Below are 16,576 nucleotides of genomic sequence, written 5' to 3'. Positions count from 1 at the left end.
TCGAGACTTGTTTGTTTTCTTTTTATCTATTAGGAAACATGTGTCCTATTAGAGATAGAGTTTGCTATTTTCTTTTATCTATTAGGAGTCATGTGTTGTGTTCGACATGGACTATTATCCACCCGAGGATATAAATATGTATGTCCGGGGTTATTGTAAATCATCTATATCATAACATAGATCAATTATTCTCGGTGAATCGCCACCCTCTTCATCGAGGTTTCAACTCCGGCGGAACTTGGCACCTGACGCGAGGCTGCATTGTCTTGATCTTCGGCGGAGGGATAAGTCCTACATTCCATCGGCCAAGGTAATCGTATAGGCTAGATTAGAACTATCTTGGTTCGTTCCGATATTCTAATTTGGTTACGCGGTTGCTAGTTATTGTATCAGTTTTAGCTTAGATCACTTTCATGAGTTGATCTGGTCGATCACTTTGGGCGATCTATGTTGGTTTGATATTTGCTATTTGACATATTCAATTTAATACTGTCTTGGTTCGGTCCGATCTAGTAGATTACGTTTATCAAATGGTTTATATCAGATCAATGTATTTTGCTCATTGTTTTATTAGAGTACCAGCCGATAACTTATCAATCATCGGTTCATCGGCTTGATAGCAATCTCGATCTATTTAGTATCTATCCTGACATTGCTAGGCATAATCTTGAACTGTATCGGTTTGGTCCGATCTTCTATGATTATTCTTAGCAATCTAGGCTAGATATTTTGTAAATCTTGGTCGTTTGTTAGTCGTTTACAGCTGATGATCTTTGCCGATCTACATGCTTATCATATTTACATCAATAGAGCAGCCGATTGCCTTACTACATTGTTTTTACACCAATCGGCTTGACTTATTTAGATCGGTAGTTGTTTATGTTGCATCGGCTTATGAGGATTACGTGATAATTGATTTTGGCCGAGCGTAACAAATATTTCATTGCTTCCAACAGTCGATCGTTCAACTTATCGGCTAGGTTCTGCTACATCAACTTCCGATGGGCTGGTTTTTTAGATACCTATCAGCTCGATAGCTGATCGACTTGTTTTACTATTCATCTTGTCAGTTGCAGGATCAAACTGACTGGCACTCTCGTGCAATCTGAGAATTTAAGTCCTGCACTAGAGCGTTCTAAGAAGTAACTCCCAGGCCTTCCTACGTGACACATCATCGGGTCATATTTTGACGTCAACAGCCGCCTCCCCTATCGCGTGCGCTGCTAGCTGGAACGGGGAAGGGGAGGGACCGGGATCTGGACTCCGGACGGAGTTCGCCGACCACTAGTCACCGCCTGGTCCGCCTTGCCGCCTGTCGCCTGGATGACTGAGGAAGTGAGGAAAAAACAAAAGAAATAGGGAGCTAGGGTTTCTTTATATATATGGGCTTAGTACTGGGCTCTTACATATTTTATAGGCTATAATTTAAGGGTTTATAGTCTGATAGACCCACCTCGGGTACTCGCGGGTAGGACTTCATCTCAGTCCCCTCACCCAACCATATGCGGGGCCCCGGACCTGGTCACCCATGGGTGAAAATTCATACCGTACCGGTAGGGACCGGTACCCATCGCGGAAACCCGCGGGTGGAATTGCCATCCCTAATGGGGTGCTTAGACGCGGCAGCAAAAAAAAAAAGTTAATGGCGGGCGCTGCAGCCAATTGAGGTCGAACCCTGGACCAATTGTGTACTGATGAAGATCTTATCAACTATACTAAGAGTTTGTTTATTAATTGAAAGCATCGTGATCAGGATCTATACGATTTCGTCACGGCACGTCCAGGAACCGGGCTTGTCCAGCGACAAGGCACCAAGAAGCGAAAAAAACCCAGACGAACGAAAATTAATGGAAGAATCACTGTTAGTTTTTATAATAGTACTCTCTCCATATTTTTTTATATGACACCGTTGACTTTTAGGTCTGCGTTTGACCTTTCGTCTTATTAAAAATATCATTCTTAATTATTTTTTTATAATATGATTTATTATTATAGGAACTTTAGGTATGCTTTATAATATCGCATATTTAGATATAAATTTTGAATAAGACGAACGGTCAAACGTAGATTCAAAAGTCAACGGTGTCATATAAAAAAATATGGAGGAAGTATAAACATAAACACCTAATTCACTTAATGAAAATGTGCAATTTCTATTATTTTTGGTGTATGAATTTAACGTTGCATTTTACAAATTATACGATTATTATTCCAGTGAAGTACAAATCATTTTACAAATAATTTTAACTTTGGTGTGTAGTGCAACATGGTGAATAGCAAAATAATTTATATGTAGTGCAACATGGTAAAGCTGAACATTTGTCAATATTTGTAGGAGGAAAATAGCAAAGTCAACTCTAAATTGTTGGATATTTTACGTTTCACCAGAAAGGATAAAATACATATTGATATGCTTACGGAATTTTGAACCCTCTTCTATTACTTTTTGCGTGGGAATAAAATACATTCTTTATTTTCTTTGTTATTGTGTTACTATAGTTACTAGTAACACATCGATATATGCTACTACATGTAAGCCTGTAACACATGCTTTATATGTTACAAAGTACCTTGTAACACATGTTGACATGTTGCTACAAAATTTTTTGTAATACATTTTTTCCTGTGTTACAAAAAATATGTTATAAAATGTAGGTTCATTCTGTTGTAGTGGAGGATTTGTATCGTCTGCCATTAGTCAGTAATGACTAGCGGTGAACAGTACAGTAAAATTGGACAAATATCAGACATCCAATGTAAGATGAATGACTCATGGTCGACCGCTACAGACCTGCAGTCACAAGCCACTGTAGTCCTGATCTGCCATTGCTTATCAATGGGAGAGGATGTAAATCCGATGGCTGAGCTGATGGCTTTGACATTAATTAATTTACATGAAATCTTATTGTTATCACTTTTTCATGAGTATTGTGCCTTTCATGTGTTCAACTGCAAGTACTATGATATGTAATGCTCGCTGCCACCAAGTTTCCTCGTACACAGTAACACACCAACTAACAAATAGAACCGAGAATTTTTGAAACATTTATATACATACTTCCAATAGCACTACATTTCTGTATAAAGTAATATCTTCAAATTCATTATACACAGCGAGCAACAAACATCGCAAAATCCGGATAGATTTATACTATAAAACTGACCTAGTTTTATCTCTAATTTAACAGTATGCACAAAAATGAGCCACTAATTATAGGCAATGAGATAGGTCAATAATGTAACTTGTATCCCCAGTACAATAATATGGCTACACTTATCATTCAAATATAGTTTCAGAAAACTACAGTTATGCACTCACATGCACTGCCACGGAAGCCCTAATCAGTGATGTGACAGGTATAGACCTTGTCAAAGTTCTCACAATCTATGATGAGTGGCGTTGTCCATATGACTCATTTGGTTGGGTCATAACTTACCGTCCATCACAAATAAGTCATTACTGATGGAGTTGACGACCCACCATTGGTAATGAGTAAGTAATATTCTATGGGTCAAAGTTATGGCCCATCAATTGTAACATTTTCATAATTATTAATTTTTAAATACAAAAATTTTACCAAAAAGTATTTGTAATTTTACCCCGCATCTAACATGCCTGCCTTACAGGTGTCACAAATCCATGTTTTTTTTAGTTCGAGAAAAATATAGGCAGCACATGGGTTGAAGTCAGGATCTCCAACTCCAACATAAAACACTCTGATCATCTAACCTGTGAGCACATTTTGACTTCATAGTTATTGCTATTCATTTAATTATTCTCATTGTAACAAGTATTTGACATTCTATATGAATTCAAATAATGTAATCATTAACTCTAAAGTTGTAGATCTCGTCAATATATATGTGTATGTGGGGCATTACTCCATTTGAAATCATATGAAATATTGAAATATTCATTTTTCAGAATAGATCTCAACATTATAATGTATATTTGGTTATGTACACTATCTCAAATGAAAACTAATTAATTATAAGGTTGTAGATCTAGTTGACTTCTCCAACTTTTATGTAACACATGTCTGTAAGATCATAGTCATGATCTATATATTATGATGAACAATTGGCTTGTAAAGTGACAGAATTTGGTCTGGAAACGGGTATGGTGTTGTGTGAGTGTGTGTAACTAATGTGGGTCAGATTGCGATATCTATGCCCGGAAGCGGTTGGTTTGTCTCTATGTGTGCAGGTGACTTGAAGTCAACTGTGGTCAATGGCTATTAAGGACCATGACTAGGTTCAGAGAGGAACCGAGGTCTAGATGGTTGGGATGCCATGTGACATGGTTGGACTAGAGTCGTGATTCTCGGAAGTCAATATTGGTCAACGGCGGTGGGATCGTGACTAAGCTCAGGGAGGGGCTGAGGTCCGGACGATCGAGAATGCCGGGTGACGATGTTGAATACGAGGTGACACATGGTGGAGGAACACCGTGTGAGGTGGAATCGTAACGGGCTTCACATGTTGCTTGTGTAAGCGCCGGAAAATCACGAAGTAAATCGGATAAGAAAAAAGAGGAAGTTGCTACATAAATCAGATCGCTACAGTAGCGCGGAAATGTAGGAAACGGGTTCGGGCACTGTAGCAAACCGGATCGGATTACTGTAGCGGACCCGGACTACTGTAGCAAATCGGGATACTGTAGCGGCCGCGTTACTGTAGCACCGAGATTTGGTTTTGGGTTCTAATTGGAGATAATTTTGGAGATGAGTCCTACTAGGATAAGGAGTCTGATTCCTAGTCAGAGAAAGATTTTGTTGATATAAATAGGTATCGAGGGGTATGCCCCCTGTATGCTTTTGGAGATTTAGAATTAGAAAATTAGAGTTGAATAGTTGTTGATTCTAGATCAATAATTTTGATAATAGTGCTATTGTTGCACTTTGTAAATACTAGTTGAAACAATAAAGTTGAGAGCATTCAATCTACATATTCTGCTTTCATCTACCGGTATTTCTCTGGATCTCGATGATCTGATTGACAGCATAGGAGCAACGCGATCAAGTTAATCTCAGGAGCGGCGTAACCAGATTGGCGGCATAGTACGGCGTTACCAGAGGTAATCGCAGGAGCGGCTAACCAGAGGTAATCTTTTATTCCGCGAAAGATTTTTGGGTTTTAGTTTTCTCTACCATTCACCCCCCTCTGGTAGGTCTGTTTAACTCTGTTTCGATCCTACAATGTCTCCATCTGAGGTCATTTGAAAAATTTAAAATTTTGCTTTATAGGACAGATCTAATCAATTATGATGCATATTCGGTGGTGTAAACGATATCAAATGAAAATATTGTTAGGAAGTTTAAGATATTGTTGAAATCTATAACTTTGATATAAGACATGGCTGCATCCAACATGTTTTCGCAAATTTTTATTCACCTTTAACCGTCATAAAACTCATAAAAGATAAACATTACATGTGATGGATCATAACTAAAATCCGTCAAAGATAACATTCCTTTCGATTGGTTGCAACTATCACCCTTGACATATATGTTGCCTCACCTATGTTCAATCATAGCACTATACCCGTAGATTTATGGGATACGTAATGATTGTATCCGTTTAGGAGATGCACATTTACCTCTATGAAACAATGAGTATGGCCCATCTGAAGTAAAAGCATAGCAGTGATGGGTCAAGCCTCTCGGCCTCATCTACAACGGGCCTTTCCACAACCCGTCGAAATGGAGTCTATTTATAACAAGACTGTGTGGCTCATCACAGATAGCCTGTCACAGTTCACAGGACCTGTATTGGCTGAAACTATTAGTGGCGCTCAGTTTTGAATTGTGATAAGAGCATTTTTTTCCACAGTAATATGATATGACATGCTATGTATTGCAGTCTTGTAATCTTCCGAAAGTTTACAACAGTACTTGACAGTGGATAGTTTGAAGTGTTCAATTTGTCACATGGGGAAGGAAAAAAAATTAACGATGAAGTTTTCTTTGCCAGTCCGGCCATCACGTCTGATTAAAGGACTTGGAGAAATTTTTTAGCTAACAGAAAATGAGAATTGTACATTATTGTTCTTGATTATTTAAGAAAGCAATAGAAGATGAACAGCAGATGATTTAGCTGTTCCCATATGGACTTTGATCTTGTTTACAGAGTTTTTGATAGTTTCTCATAGAATCTCTATAAATCAAAAACTCATTCCAATAACACTTAAATTTTAAGAATTTGCAGTTGTTGAATCTAGAAAATAAAGTAGAAGGCATAAGTTAGAAAACTCAACTTTTCCAGATCGTGAAAAGTCGACTTCCCACTTCTAATAGTCTTAAACTCCCTAAAGACCCTTTGTCTTATAACGTGCCATGTAAAACTTAAAAACTTAAGACACACTAAGATAGGTAAAATATATTGTAATTTTAATGAAAGAATGAAATTAATATATTTTTTGAAAAAAATATGTGCATATATATATATATATTGTTTTGATAGTTGTTTTTTGAAATTATGATTAGAAAATGATTAAAAATACATACCCTTTGAAATATCATGGTAGTTTTATTTGCAGCTTCTGAATTCTAAATGTAAAATCATCACCGCCATCTTTTCCCTTCTGCTTATGCTTATAAGCCAAAGTTTGAATTTTCAACCTTAAATTTGGAGTTGATTTTAGGGTTTTTTTTCTCTGAAGTTTATTCCGGCCTTTGCTTTTAGATCGCCAAAAATATGAATATAAAAATTTATTCACCATTTTTTTGTTTGCAACTATATTTTTTGGCTTTTTTCATGAAATAAGTTTGTTTTTGCTCTTACTGATTGCAAAATTACTCGAGTAGCATAAATTATAATTCGTTAAGCTTAGCCCCATGTCGGGCGATTGTTTAAACATAGGGAGTGAATTACTTGGGGAAATTAAAATAAAAAAGAGGATGATTCATACTTGTAAACACTACAATATACATATAGAAACTACAACATACCTGGATTTTCTTAAGTCTTTGTATAGTTTTGTTATAAGTTTTGTGAGGGAATAATAACATGTTTGTGAAGCCCTATTTACTGGTCTAATTCGGGTGCTAACTGCTAAGTACTGATCAAGGCTAAATAATGGAGCAATGACAGAAGAGATAAAATTGATTAACTAGCTTACAAGTTACGTTACTTGGATTTTTCTCAAGTAAATATATTTTGTACAAGATACTTTTCATTCTACATGTTTATACTGTAGGGTCTAGATCAGGATATGCGTAAGAGCTACAACTCAGATGCCACTCGGATCAAACGCCACTTGAATGATTTGTAGTTGGTCCACATCACTCGGGAGCAGATGATCCTTTGATTTGTTTGTCTAATGGTGGGATCAATTTCCATTACACAGTTAAGTGGCATGTCTATTGGCAAAAAATCATATGAAGCTGTTAGGTTGACATGCATCCCTATTATGCCAATAGCGGACCATTGCTAATGTGAGGTGTTGGTGCATTAAAACAATTTAAGGAAAGTTATAATAAAATCTATAATGTTGTAATACCTGAAGTCCACATATTATAGACTTTTCAAGGGTATGAATAGTACGCTCTTAAAAAGAGTCGATAGCTAGTCATTTGATAAATATGCAGATATTGAATGAGAACACCCAGTGCATTGGGGGTCTTGAGCTATGAACCATACCCGAGTAAAACCACTCGGTGCTATTGGACATGGAATGGAACCACACGTGGTTTGCCTACAAACTATGTCTTTCAGTACCTACACTTACTAGTCTATTGACTATTAGTTCACTTGCCCGATGCTATGGCACTCGGGATGGAACCACTCGGGGTTAGTCTATTGACCTTGTCTCTTGGTACCTATCATGTCCATATTTGGATACATTCTAAAGGACTCCATATTCAATTGTTTTCAATCTAAGCTTATACTTGGGGGCTGTATCTATTAGCTGCACTTATTAAGCACACCTAGCATTTGTCTACTTGGATGTAGTCTCATTTGACTCTACATTTAGCTATATCTATTCGATGCACCCAGGATTTCATCAACGAATCCCTCCCCAATCCATCTATGGCGATGAGCAGACGGCGCGACCCTTCAGGGCTCCCTAAATTGGAGGGTATCGAAAATATGGGCCGGGGGGTATCCCCTATGAATGTATAGCGTGAAGTGACTGTGAGCCCACATACTGAAACAATCGAAAAAGGAGGTTGGGCCCCAGGAAGCCACGCACCCCCAGGGGGTCAGGCCCAGAAAGATTGCCGAGCAGCAAAGTGTCGGGAAGGGGTTGGGCCGCCCTTGATCCCCTCGGCCTAAGGACGGCACGATACGGGGCCCACTTTGTGCCAGCACTGGCCATGGCGCCCAACCACCGCACTTATGGCGATGGGAGGGCGCCTGGCGCACCACATCGCCATCATGATGGACGTAGGCGTGCACCTGACCGCATTAAATGCGGCCACAGACCCATGCCTCCGTCCACACCCCCTCCCGAGAAAAGGCGGGGAGATGGGACATCCCTCACAGCGCAGTAACGCCACTGTCACTGTAGGGATAACATATCTCCTTCGCGTCACCGTCGCATTAAAATGCGACGAACGACCATGTGAGAGGAGGGGCGGTCTGTCATTCGGACCGTTGAGTCAAACGGGGGTGCTGCCCACTTATCACCTACTGACTGACGGGACCCATTGATAGCCACAGGGTTGCTTGTTGACCTGCAACGGCGTTTGCAACAGTCCCATGAAGAAAGATTGTCCCACCCATCATGGGTGGGGGAACTAAGGTTGTTGTGGTATCCCCTTGTGCTATAAAAGGAGACCCTGGCCAGTAGAATGAAAAGCAACAGAAGATAAGTAGAACATTCCTACATAAACCTTGTAACACATTACTTCCAGTGTGCTCAAGTATTACACCTCACAGTGACCTGAACCTGTATTATTGCTTTGTGTCCATCGAGGGGCCTTACATCCCGAAATCCCTCCTGCTTCATTTTTTTCTCTTTGACAAGGCTTTCGGGTCCTAGCTCGTACCCTTGGGCCGGACTCACAAAGGGGGTCCCACGGACTCCTGCTCGAGGAGTTCACACTCTGATAGAGGGCCTCTAAAATATACGAAGATGGTTTAGTTAGTCTCATTTCTTTGCTTTTATTTATGTTTATAAGTTAAAATTTAAATTTTCAACCATAAGAACATGTATATAAAAGTTTGTGGTTTTACATCACATCTTATTTTTCAGTCTTTGCTTTTAGATCGTTAAGAACATTTATATCAAACTTTTATTCATAAATTATTTTTTTATTTACAACTATGTAGTTTGGCTTTCTAAGGAGAAACCAAACGATAAGGATCCGAATTTCTTAGATTTTGTCCATGCCAGTCAGTAATAACTAAAACGCCGCTTCCCAGTGATTGCTCTGACGTCCGTTTGTACCATCGCACTGCCGCATATCTCACCTTTATTTGCATTTTGGTGCATTTCGCTCTGGGGCCTCGAATTCCTCGAGACGGCCCTGTCTCTCTGCAAGACAGTGAAGAGAAGGAAAACACTCGGGAATAGTAAGAGTTGGAGCACTCGACATTGGTTGTGAATCGTGAGAAAGACTACAGCTCGACCATAAAGTGGTTGGGGACTATTGTGGAAAATATGAACACCTTGTACTCTCACATAAAAGGTATAATGCCTACGAATAGGGGGTAGTCGAGATCTAGGATATATAAGATAGGTCATAATTCAGATAATATGTTGCTTTATATCCTATAACAGAAAATAAAGTTACCATGTACAAATAAGGAAACCAAAGCAGTATTCGATTAGGTTCCCTACTTTTGTAACCATATCCCTCGATATGTAAGAATAGACATGGAATCCTTCGAGGACAACAGATTGACTCACAAGCTTTATGCTATTCAACATGAATAGACACAACTAAACATTTAGCTAGCTAGAATAGGTATTACTTCGTATTCGAAGGCTTAAACCGGGATAATTTATTAGTCTCCCGTGCATCGTCTCCTATGCATCATCATACTTTTAGTTTACATGCCACCCTAAATATTATTTTCGACACAAAACATATACACACGTATGTCAAACAAGTCAACAAAGCGTGCAATTCAACTCCAACGTGAGCTATATACGATAGAACGATATATACTGATGTATATTAATTATACTTGTCACTGTGTCATCGTGGACTATAGACTGGTTCTCAGAGACGGCGTACATTTGTCTGTTATATTAATTATTCATCTTTTCCCGTGAGTAAAGCTTCTTCTGGCTACATTTAACTCAGGTTTGTGAGCTAGTGATATTTTTCAACGCCGACATCATACCACTTGCAGTGTCACTTTCACGACAGCGAGGGGTATTATATTGATTTTCTATGGAAAAAACCAATAAATATATTAGTAAACGAAAAATAATTTACCAATAATATTATTATATATATATATATGTATATATATGTATGTGTGTTCTCTTAGTTACCTAAAAACAAATGCTAAAAAATAAACTATGATGAAAACTCCACACTCAAGCTTAGAAACTCAATTTCGGCATATAAGCATAAGCGGAAGCAAAGAGAGAAGGATGCTAGATGGATGGACAATATTACGAAATTCACTAAAAACTATGCCCGATAAAAAATTATATAAAGAAGAAATCTTATTAATCAATTATATATTACCCTCCTCATATGTATTTATAAGTATAGATTGGAAGTACAAAATAAATTAGAGGGAATTTAAATCTATTTTATCTCTTTAAATTTTATATTTATCCTTACCATCTTTACTGAGAAAATCCATGTATACCTAAAAAGTTTAGCTAATTTTATTATGCCTCTAGATTTTGCTTACTTACATACCGTCTAATTTTTATAAAAACGACTCCGTCATATGTAACATGTGTCAAAATATGTTTGGCCGATCGGTGGCGGAGCTAGAATTTAGATACAATACAAGTAAACTTTAAAATGTGATAAATTTGAGGAATTGGTAGCACATCCAAGAGTCGTGGGGTGGTGCGAGCTACAAGCTTCCATGATATTCACTCTCAGGTACACTCGTGTTTGGTCACACCTGCTCTCTCTCTACGTCCTCGCATGGCAGCTCCCCCGTGGCGTGTTCAGCTGCACTCCGGCCGACCGGAGCGTGCTCTCCAGCTTCTCCGACAGTCTCGACGCGGGGATCGCGGTGTGGCCCGGCGGCGTGGTGAACTCTTCTTCTGACTGCTGCCGGTGGCCCGGGGTCCGGTGCCGGCGCCTGTCCGCGGCGTCCGAGTCCGAGCTCCGGGTGGTCCATCTGGACCTCGCCGGTAGGGGCCTCGCCGGCAGCCTGCGCGTGCAGGGCGGCGGCTCACTTGCTCGTCTGGACAAGCTGAGCTTCCTCAACCTCTCCCGGAACTCGCTCCATGGCCCCATCCCGCCGGAGTTGCTCCTGCGCATGCCACGGCTGCGTGTTCTGGACTTGAGCCACAACTTCTTCTCCGGCCAGCTTGCCGATATGGCTGCGCCGTCGCCGGCGGGGGCGTTCGAAAGCGGCTACCCGAAGTCGAAGCTCGCCCACCTCGACGTATCCTTGAACAGCCTCACGGGGCTGCACGACGGCGTGTGCCGCGGGCTCCCAAGACTGCGGAGCTTCTCGGCAGAGTCCAACCTGCTCGCCGGGACGGTGCCGCGCTCGCTGTCGTCGTGCTCGGGCCTCGAGTATCTGAACATGGACAACAACTCCCTCCATGGCGCCCTCGGCGACTTGAACTTCACGCGCCTCTCGAGACTCCGCGCCCTTCACCTCGGCTGGAACCAGTTGCGCGGCCGCATCCCGGAGAGCCTCTCAAGCTGCCGCCATCTAAGGGTGGTCAACCTTCGCCGGAACTTCCTCTCGGGGCCGGTTCCGTCGGCGTTCCGGCACCTGCAATCGCTCGCCTTCTTCAACGTCGGCAACAACAGCATCACCGGGATCGCGCATGCGCTCCGGGTGCTCCAGGAATGCCGCGCCCTCGCCGTCAAGATCCTGACGATGAACTTCCACGGCGAGGAGATGCCAGGCGGACCGGGAATGATCGACGCCGGAGCCGGAGGCATCCGAGGGTTCCCGCGCCTTCAGCTCCTCGGCATGGCTGCCTGCGCTCTCCGCGGCGCCGTGCCGCAGTGGCTGCGGGCGAGTGCCCGGCTGTCCGTACTGGACCACCTATCGTGGAACCGACTAACCGGCGCCGTGCTATACCGGATAGACCTCTCCGCAACGAACTCACCGGAGACATCCCGCTTTCCATCACGCGCATGAAGTCACTCGTCGCCGCCGACGACATGTCGGCGAGCCAGCAGAGGCTTCGCTGTCCGACTACGGCGTGCGCCTGTACAACTGGCACGTCGACTGCGGCGAGCTCTGGTATGACGGGAACATCCCGGCGTCGCTGGACCTAAGCCAGAACAGCCTCGCCGGGACGATCCCGCCGGAGATCGGCGACCTGAGGGAGCTCAACATCCTCAACCTAAGCTGGAACGCGCTGTCCGGGCCGATCCCGGCGACGCTGGCGTCGCTGGCCTCCCTGCAGGCGCTGGAGCTGTCGCACAACGAGCTCGCCGGCGAGATACCGGCGTCGCTGGCGGGGCTCACCTTCCTGTCCTCCTTCGACGTCTCGCACAACCGTCTCCGCGGCGTGATCCCCAACCTCAGCCAGTTCTCCACCTTCCCGTGCTCCAGCTTCGCCGGCAACCCGGGTCTCCACGGCGAGTACTGCGACAGCGGCGTGCTCCGGCCGCCGGCAGCTCGAACCACCGGGCCAACCGGGATGTGGAGCGACGACGCGGTCGGCGTGGAGACCTTCGTGCTGCCGTTTTGCCTGGGTTTGGGCAACGGTCTCGTTGTCACCCTACTGTTTTGCGCGTGTCGCCTTATCAAAGGGCCTCGCTGTGGAACACTGGAACGTGGCTGGAAATTTAACTAATACTAGTACTTACAGACAGACTAATCGAAATTCATTATCTTCATCATGATCTAGCTAGCCGTGGTGGACATTTTTAGGTTGTTCGGCTAAACCAAAAATAGGGGATTAAGAGAGAGTGAGGCCGCCTTCGACGCGAACGAAGTTAGTCATGTGATGCGAAAAACATAATAATAAATACTATATAATTAATTAATTATTAATTATTAAAAAAATACAAAATAGATTATATGATTTTTTAAATTAACTTTTCTATAGAAATTTTTTACAAAAAATTAAATAAACCTTTTAATGGTTTGGAAAGCGTGCACATGAAAAACAATGGAATCTGAATTAGTAAGGGAAAGAGCCAAACGCGCTCTGATTCCACACCATATATAGAGAAGAGAGTTGATGGAAAGATTGATCAGATGCATTTCATTTTTACAGTCACTTTTTTTTATTTTTTGGTTGTGGAGATGGGAATCATGGAGAATTTCAGTCAAAATTTAAATTAGAGTGTATTAACAGAGTGATTCACAGTATAGATAAGTAGATGTGCCGTAAGTTCCATTTCATTTCCGGTATGATAGGGATTAACCGAACAAGGCTTATGGTTTGTTTGATGATTTTTGGAAAGGGAACTGAGAGTTTAGAGAAGAGAGTTGATGGAGGATTGATCATGAGAGTTTTATTTTTGCTGTCAATTCATTTTTTTTGGTGGGATGGCAATTATTAGAAGTTTTAGTGGAAATTAAATTAAGTGATGATTTACAACTCAAATTTATTCTCTCATAGCAATTCACTTCAGATTACCACGCTGCCCCAAGTGTTTGAAAGGTAGGAGTTTGCTCCTAAACTCCCCCTCCCAATCCCTCTTAATACTACGGCCTGACACTCATTTCCTTGTAACAACAATTCCTTCCGACCTGACACTAAAGAAAAGATACTGGCCTCCACTCTCCTGAAAACATCAAATTTTGTGGCCGTTCCATTTTTTGCTGTGAGATCCATGTGCTGTTTTGGACGTTTTGTCTGTTGGATCCGGATACGCTTTCCGCTCAGTGGGTACTGGGCTTGTTTGTGTCGGCCTGTTTCAGTTCAAAATGCAGTGGCTTTGGCGTTGATCCATGCGTGTGGGCCGTGTGGCGCAGAGAGAGGGTTGTTTGTCGGCTCATCTTTTTATTTTTGTTATGTTTATAAATTAAAATTTAAATATTTAATATTAAATTTAGATATAATTTTAGGGTATTTTTATCTTAGTTCATTTATCAGTCTCTATACGTATATAAAAGTTTTATTTCTATATTATTTTTATTTATAAATATGTCGTTTAGTACTTTTTTTTGGAAAAATACTGAACGATAGCCTGTGGCGACAGGATAGAGATGGAGCTCATTCTCTGCGGTGGATGTCCCCGGCAGACGTGCCCTCCGTCGTGTATCCATCTGTTGGGTGCATCCGTCTGCACCTGCCCCATCATCCGGAGTACCTCTTGCTGAGACAATCGATTCGTTATATACTACTATTTTCGTTCCTAAATATTTAACGTTATTAATTTTTTATACATGTTTAACCATTCATCCAGACGCATGCCACTCGTCGGCGGAGGTGGACGACATGCCTGGTGATAAGGGCGACTTGGGCGAGCAGCAGCCGATGGAGCAACGGCATTATTGCCGGCACTCCCAAGATCCCTACCTGGGACTCCTAGCTACTGCTAGCATGCATGTGCTGCGAGTGGGAGAGTGCGTGTTGTTATGAATATATTATTTCTTGATTTTTACCATCAACCTTTCCAAATTACTGCCTCTGTCTGTCTCACAAAGAGGGAAGGGAATGCTTGCGTTGTTTATGTTGTTTATGTTTCACGCTTGATCGTCCGTTTTATTTAGAAAAGAAGTATATTAGTATTTTTATTGTTATTAGATAATAAAACATAAATAATACTTTATGTGTAACTATTTTTTATTTTTATTTTTTGAAAAATAATATGTTTTTCTTGAACCGTTCACCTTGATGTTGACATGTTTTGGAAGCAATTGTACATTTATTTATTATTTTTATCCAAATTACTAATAGGAAACGGTTGGTGCTTGATTTGTTTTTCTATTAATGTGTGACAATTAATCAATTAAATGTTTGATGTCATAGGTTGATTTATCTATCAATTCATTTTGACCGCAGATTCACTCTAAAGCCATTTTCTCTCATCTCTCATAACACAATTCCTGAAGCTGAAATGCAGATTCACTCTAAAGCCATTTTCTCTCATCTCTCATAGCACAATTCTTAAAGGTGTAACTTCATATGTCCACCATGTAGAACAATGTAGAAGAATACAACAATTTCTAGTTACCCTTATGGGAAGATTGTAGGTACTCGTGCTTTGCTACGGATTTTATGATGTGTTATCAATTTTTCTTATATGAAATAGTAATTTGAATTTATATATAGATATCAATCTATATTTAATTGGTTTTTAATATCAAGAAATTTAAGGGCTAAATTGTAAAACTATAATGAGAGCAGGTGGTGACGACAGATTCACCACTACTCGAGTATAGATACATTCACACATAGCAGAATAGTGTGGGTTGCGTTCCACTCTAGTATATATATATCCTTTGACTTTTTTTTAATTAACCCCTTCAACTTTGAATATACATTTGACCTTTCATATTATTTTTTTTCTAAATATATAAAATTTTAAATCATACTTAAAAGTTATTTTAGTAATAAATCAAATTATAACTAATAAATAATTATATACTTTTAATAGGACGAATGATATTTAAAAATCAACGAGGGACGCAAAAAAATTCAGTGCAGCCAGGCTGCAAACTCCCTGCCCTGCATGCCTCCTCCCGATGGATGTCACGTGGATTACAAAATCATCCAACGACGCACACCTCAGCTCGCTTTCACAGCTGATGGCTTGGCTTCTTTATTTTTTTTTTCTCGGCTCAGCTTCTTGGCTTCTTCTTTCCTTTTTCCTCGGCTCAGCCCCCAGATCGTCTCAGAAGCAGGAGGTGTGAAACCGATCACGCAAAAAGATCGCAGGTAGAGATCGTCGCCAAATCACCAGGGATGTCGTTGCCGTCGTCGTCGCCGTATGATGTCACTGCCGCCACAGCCGCCGTAGCCACTGCAGCCGCCACCACCAAGGTAGGAGGACATGATGAGAAGGATGCAGCAACTAGGCTTGTGGTCCTGCCTTCTATGGTGTTGCCTTCATATGCCCTAGTATCTGGACTTGCACATGTGGATGACGAAGTCGTTGGTGATCATGTTGCTAATGGTGAGTGCAGAACACAGGTAGGCTTCCTGCTTATTTGATTAATTGAATGTCTTTTCTTCTTTCACCAGATAGTAGTATTGATCTATGACCACATGATAGACTGCAGAAAACTTTGAGTTGATTAGCATGGAAGTAAACTTTGTCACCACTATTGATGCCAATGCTCATGGTGATCACAACAAATTCCGTCGCACAATGCCTGTAGCAATCGCAGATGGAGCAGCATATAAGGTATAAACAAACAAATTTGAGTAGAAACATAATTATAGTGTTGTGCTAATATGACTTTAAATTGATCTCAACTCATTGTACTAGAGCCCGATGACAAAGTTGTGAAAATTTTGATAGTTCCTCGAGTTGGAATGGCTTTTTAGTCAGAGGACAAA

This window comes from Oryza brachyantha, chromosome 12, assembly GCF_000231095.2.
Source record: "Oryza brachyantha chromosome 12, ObraRS2, whole genome shotgun sequence".
NCBI lineage: Eukaryota > Viridiplantae > Streptophyta > Magnoliopsida > Poales > Poaceae > Oryza > Oryza brachyantha.
The sequence above is the reverse complement of the archived record's forward strand: the minus strand, read 5'-3'. Positions refer to the sequence as shown.